Below are 6,311 nucleotides of genomic sequence, written 5' to 3'. Positions count from 1 at the left end.
ACCCCCAGAAGCAAAGATTTGAGTTTAAAATGTTCGCTTTAGATTTTTCAAAAATAGCAGATCTACAAGCTCATAGAGTGCTGCGAGCTTGTAGATCTGCTATGTTTTAATAGCCAATAAAGCTAAGTGGTTAACATGATTGTGACGCTATGTTAACTACTTTAGCTGGACTGTTTTTTCCACCACTGCTCCTCAGCGTTTGACCTTGTCCAGGGCATGTGCGCAATTATTCACTCAGTCAGTTCCACTATATTGCCTGTAGGGGGTGTCAGTCAGTTCTTTAGAGTTTGACAAACAATCCTCTCTGGGCTACATGGAAGAAAAAGGCTTGTGTTTCAACTGTCCAGCCAAATGGGTTATCGGTACATAAGTGATATTACCCTAATTGTATAATAATCTGTTCATGAGGTAACTGTTTATTTCCCAAAATCATGAGGGCTGGTTTGACCTTTTTAGACAAATGAATAAGTCAATGTGTCCCAAAAAATGTAGTTACTGCACATTTAGATGGAAAGAGTAAAAAAAAAAAACTTTGTGTGACATTGCAACATGCAGCATGTTCAACATACATTATTTTAAAGAAAAACCCAGTTAATACCCTCAAAGGGTTGAATTGTGCCGATGGGTTGGTTGTCACAGTGCTTATTACAGCCAAACTAAAGGGCCCTGTTTCACCATGTTGACATCAGTCATGTGACATAACATCAGCATCATTTCTACCTGGGAATTTGTTTTAAGACATCAAAGACATTGATGTGAGATGAGATTTTGTATTTTTTAGGTGTCGGAGTAACTTCTTATTTTGGTGTTGGTTTTGTAATAAAAGTTTGTAGGATATTAGACATTTAAAAACAAATCACTTTTTGGAAAGAGGAAGTCAATAGCTTCATTTTGATGCCATGTGTCATTGGCTAGCTACAGCCATGTGACAGATAGCTTTGAAAGTTTGTCACATGGTCAGGTGGAGTTAGTTGTCTCAACTAAGTTGTCTCAACTAACCCCACGCCCTTTTCTGATGTGACAACCAGCCCCATCCCATTTCAAGCCAAGACCTTAAGCTTTCTTCTAATGTAGGAGTGATTATCATCAGATGTGTTGTTGATGAGCAATTCAAGTCAGAGTAAAAAGTGTGACAACCATTCCCGGTCTCCGCTATTGAAGAGACACATTTCTGAACATTCCATTCATGGATTAACAATGTTACATTAGGAGTTTACACGTATACTGATAACAGCATTAATAAACGCCTGCACACTGTCGCCCACGTACTGTTTTTTGATTCTTTTATCTGTAGTGCGTCATGCTCTCTAGCCCTGCTACAAATGACAAAAGGACTCTGTGAAATCCTAAAGGTTGAGAATCAGTGATTTAACCCATTAAAACCGGGAAAGCATCTGTGTCATTTTAGATTTTAGCAATATATATATATAATCTAGCACATTGGTTGGCTATTCAAAAATAGCAGATATACAAGCCCATAGCGCAACACTTTGTGCCGCACTATGAGCTTGTAGTGCAAATCTTTGAATCTTTTTTAAAACCGAACATAATATTTAACTTAAACTTTGCTTCTGGTGGTCCCTGGTACCAAATATTTTTAGATGGGGGGTCGGCGGCCAAATACATAATAACTTTGAGGGGTTTTAGAACCACTGATATAGTAACAGTAGGATTTAGAAGACATTTGTAGAATCGGCCTCATGTCTTAAAGTGTCAATACATCTGTATTTCACCAGATCTCTGTGAGCGACTGGGATTCAAGGTCTCAAAATGTCTGTACGCATGAATGCTGCTGACAGCAGCATTGTGCTTGAACAACCCATACAGTCTGGTAAGAGATTTTACTAAACAAAAAACAACACACAAATCGATTTTTATTTTTAGGTTCAAAGATTTTAATCTCACTTCCTTCCGTATGTGTGCGTGTGCGTGTGCGCGTGTGCGCGTGTGCGTGTGTGCGTGTGTGTGTGTGTGTGTGTGTGTAGGTCCTCGAGTCTGGTTCAAATGGTTCCGTCCTTACACTCGTAGTAAATGGACTACTTATGGTGTTCTTCTGAGCATTGCTAGCCTGACTACCATCCTAGCACTGGTGTTTGTTCTACACGGTGCCTCTGTGCCAGCCACTGAGCCTGAGGTAAAGCATCTGGGGTCACCAACTGGGGCAAAAGGTGAGTTTGAGAGTAATACAATTCTACTCATAAGTATGGTTTCTTATTTGATAGTAGGATGTAAGAATTGATATGATAAACAGTACACACACACACACACACACACACACACACACACACACACACACACACACACACACACACACACACACACACACACACACACACACACACACACACACACACACACACACGACAAGGGCATGTCATAATAGGCTTACATTCAGTGAAAAAAAGGTGAAGAGATTTCATATATAGAGGGAAAAAGGGAGGGGGTTATGTACAGACCCCTGGGGGACCCCGCAGGTCAATGAAATATAGTGTTTAAGAGGTTGAATAATAACAACTGGAAAAGTTTTTCTCTCCCCCGTGTCTTGTTCTCAGTGCTCGGGCCTGATGGTGGCTGCGTTGGCCCCCAGTATCTGGAAGACATGTCAGTTGCAGAGAGAGTTGTAGGGGGGGAGGAGGCCCAACCCAACGCTTGGCCTTGGCAGGTAACATTTTTGCAGTTTGGCTCCATTTGTACACACTGATTAACATGCACACACGCACACACGCACAGGGGTCCTTGAGGGGGTTCTAGGAAGTCCCCAGCAAAATGTGGAACAATTTAAACACTTAGGCCCCATTTTTAGGTCGGTTATTCGAAATAAGCTCACAACGCGCCCTATTCTAATTCTATAAAGTTCACATCCCTGGCACAACATATTTTCAGATGGGGTGTCCATGGCCTAATACATAATTCATTTGGGGGTCCTTGACATGAAAATGCTTGAGAAACCACTGTCATACAGCCCAGGTTGTGACCGACAGCAAAATGTTTTGGAACTCTGCTAATGCCATGGTCATTATTTACTTAGCTTAAAAGACATATCTTTTACTCAAACAATGTTGTGTTTGTGTCAGATCTCTCTTCAGCTTCTGCTCCAGGGCAGATACCGCCACTTCTGTGGAGCAACCCTGATCAACGAAAGCTGGGCCATGACTGCGGCCCACTGTGTCGACGGGTATGTCTCAACCTTTTTCATTTCAAGGACCCCCAGGGCCCAGTTTGCATATCAAATGCATTAGACCACAGACCCCCATTTGATGCAATTTTATTTGACATCTATGGAACCCCAATATATACTGTACTATAAAGTTCTCCGTCTCAATTTAAGTCTAATAGTTTACAAATGGAACCAAATGGACATGCAAGGATCCATTTGGTTCCATTTGCACACCCTCAGAGTTACAGACACAATTTGGACCCCTGGTGGGTAAAGATTTCAATGTCCTAAAGAAAGGATTGAAATGAAAGAATAGGTTCAGATTGTTAGAAATCAAAGTAAGGCTTTGTTTATATGTTTACATTTTATGTATAAATCAGGCTTAAATAGTCCAACTGGCAGCCAGTAGTCTGTTGTCTTTATCACATTCAACTAAACACCTGCTACAATGCATGCACTGTACTTGTTTTTAGAAATGACATTGCCCTGGTCCGCTTCTCTGACGTGATCCTGAACAAGTGGGTTCAGCCTGCTGCACTGCCACCTGCTGGACAGATTCTGCCTCACAACACCATCTGCTACATCACCGGTTGGGGTGTCACTTTTGGTGAGTTGGATACAGGAGGAAAAAAAGTGTTTTATTTAAATCATATTTTATTAAAATACATAATTCGATTTAATCAATTAGTTTGAGTAACATTTGCACCCGTCGTCTATTGTCGGTGTAATACCCCTTTTCCTTTCACAGCTGATGAGAATTGTGCAAGCTGTACACTGATGCAAGCCTACCTTCCCCTCATTGACCATGAGAGATTGTGAAGACCAACATGATCTGTGCAGGGGGTAACGGCGCTCAGGCTGGCTGTTATGTGAGTATACTGAGTTACTGACATAAGAAAGTCTAACTAAACTGTATCATATGATTTATGCCTTAGCAGGCTTTTTTTTAAATGTATTATTCATCCTGCAGTCAGTTGGTTTATTTGCAGAGTGATACAGCATTCATACTAACATCATCAGCGTCAATTTAACTAGGAAAATTAGAAATTGGACCCAAACACTAATTAACATGAACATGTAAGGGTCCATTTGGGTCCATTTTTACACACGCACATTTAACAACGAGTAGTTTACTGTATGGCTGCAAATTTAATCTGTGAATGATACTGGGATGCAGAAGAATACATTAAATAATAAAAGTTAAGTCTTGTAATGTTTATAATCACTATAATCACTTATTCAGTCATTGGACCCTTGTGAATAAACAAACTTTCTCTTTCTGTCTGCCTACAAACCTACATGTAGGAAGATTCTGGCGGCCCTCTGAACTGTGAGGTGAACGGCACCTACTTCGTCCATGGTGTCACCAGCTTTGGGCCCAGGGGCTGCAATGTCCTCAAGAAGCCCACTGTCTTCGCACGCGTCTCTGACTGGATTTACCAGGCAAGATCCATAACTGATAGAGTGATCTCATAAAGGAACGTTTTGAAGTGTACTCAAACCTACATGTGGACTCCAATATTCTGTGCCACTAAACATCTTTCACGCTCTCACCATTTTCTTGTAAAATGTGTTAGATTAAATTCTTATGGACTAATAAACTGGTCTATTGGATTATTACATATAGCCTTTCTCTTGTTCTTCTGTTTCCAGACCGCAAACTAAGGAGGAGAAGAATCAGCTCACAAAAACCAGCTCGACTTTTGCAACTCCATTATTTTCAGAACTCAGTCATCACATCAACAGTCATTCAAGAACTTCAATTGGCTTCCTTCCGGGCCAAGCAAAGAATCAAAGTCAGAATACTACACCTACAAAGCCCTCAATAACCTAGCTATACCCCCCTACCTATCCCACATGCTCCTCCAGCGCGTCCCTGCCCACTCACTCAGGTGTGGTGAATGCCAGCCAACCAACTGGAAATTCCAAGGACCAAACCAGAGGTGATGAGACATTTTCAGTTGCTGTTTGTGGAATGCACTCCCTAACCACATCAAAGAGGCCCCCATCCTTAAAAACTGCCCTCAAAAGCCACCTTTATTACAATTTCTATTAGATGTTGCAAGAGATAAAATGAGTTTAGTATCCAGTTTAAATTTGTTTCTGTACTGCTAAGTTGCTTTTTGTTTGATGTTTTGAATTGATCTGGATGACCTAAATTGTAACAGGTCGTTTCAATCTTTATCTGGCAATGTCAGCTGACTTCTGGCAATGTGTAAATAACTGCCAAGCCCGATGACAATGTTTTCATTGTACAAAGATATTTAAGGCTACTTTCTCATGTAATTTGTTTCTTTATGGATAAGGATCCCATGAGTGAATTATGGTGAATGTGGCAGTTTTAGCCGAGAGACCCTTAACTCCACCCAACACAGGTGCAAAGATCTCTTGTAGTGGTACCCCACTCTACACAGAGTGGCCCTGGCGACATCGTCCACCGACCTGCCTCACTAACCACAGAACGGTCAGAAAGCTACTAGTTAGGCTCACTCTGTGACAAATTCAGTGTATTCAGTGTTATTTTCCACATGCCATTCATTCGTTCATTCGTGGTTTTGTGGCCTAACTAATATTGAACTATTCAGAGAACCCCACCATCAAGAACAATTAGGGTTATATATTAAAGGTAAATTAATACTGAAATGAAATTAATTTCCTCCCTAACATCGGTTGCCCCGGGCCCAACTTAATAAAAAGTATGACTAATAGGAATAGCTCAGAATAAGTTGATTAGAGTCACCTACAAGCCCAACAACAAAGCCCCTGACTTCTGTCCCTGCCCACTAGTCAGGTCCGGTGAATGCCAGCCAACCAACTGGAAATTCACAGGACCAAGGACCAAACCTGAGGTGATAAAACATTTGTGGAATGCACTCCCTAACCACGCTCAAAAGCCATCTTTATTACACATTCTAGCTGTTGGAAGAGTTAAATGAGTTTAGTATCCATGCACATGAACATGCTGAAGTTATGCAGACGTGCCGTGTTGTTGCAGAGCTGTGTTTTTCTGCATTCTAATTTGTAACAGACTATTTCAATCTTTATCTGATGTCAGCTGACTTCGGACAGTGTGTCGACAGACGAGTCCGAGAACCACACCATCAAGTTCAATAAGGGTTGTTGGAGGTAAATGAATAAATGAAAAATAAATGAA

The sequence above is a fragment of the Gymnoscopelus braueri genome (genome assembly GCF_963280865.1).
Source record: "Gymnoscopelus braueri genome assembly, chromosome: 15".
Classification (NCBI taxonomy): Eukaryota; Metazoa; Chordata; class Actinopteri; order Myctophiformes; family Myctophidae; genus Gymnoscopelus; species Gymnoscopelus braueri.
Note: the sequence above shows the minus strand (reverse complement) of the source record.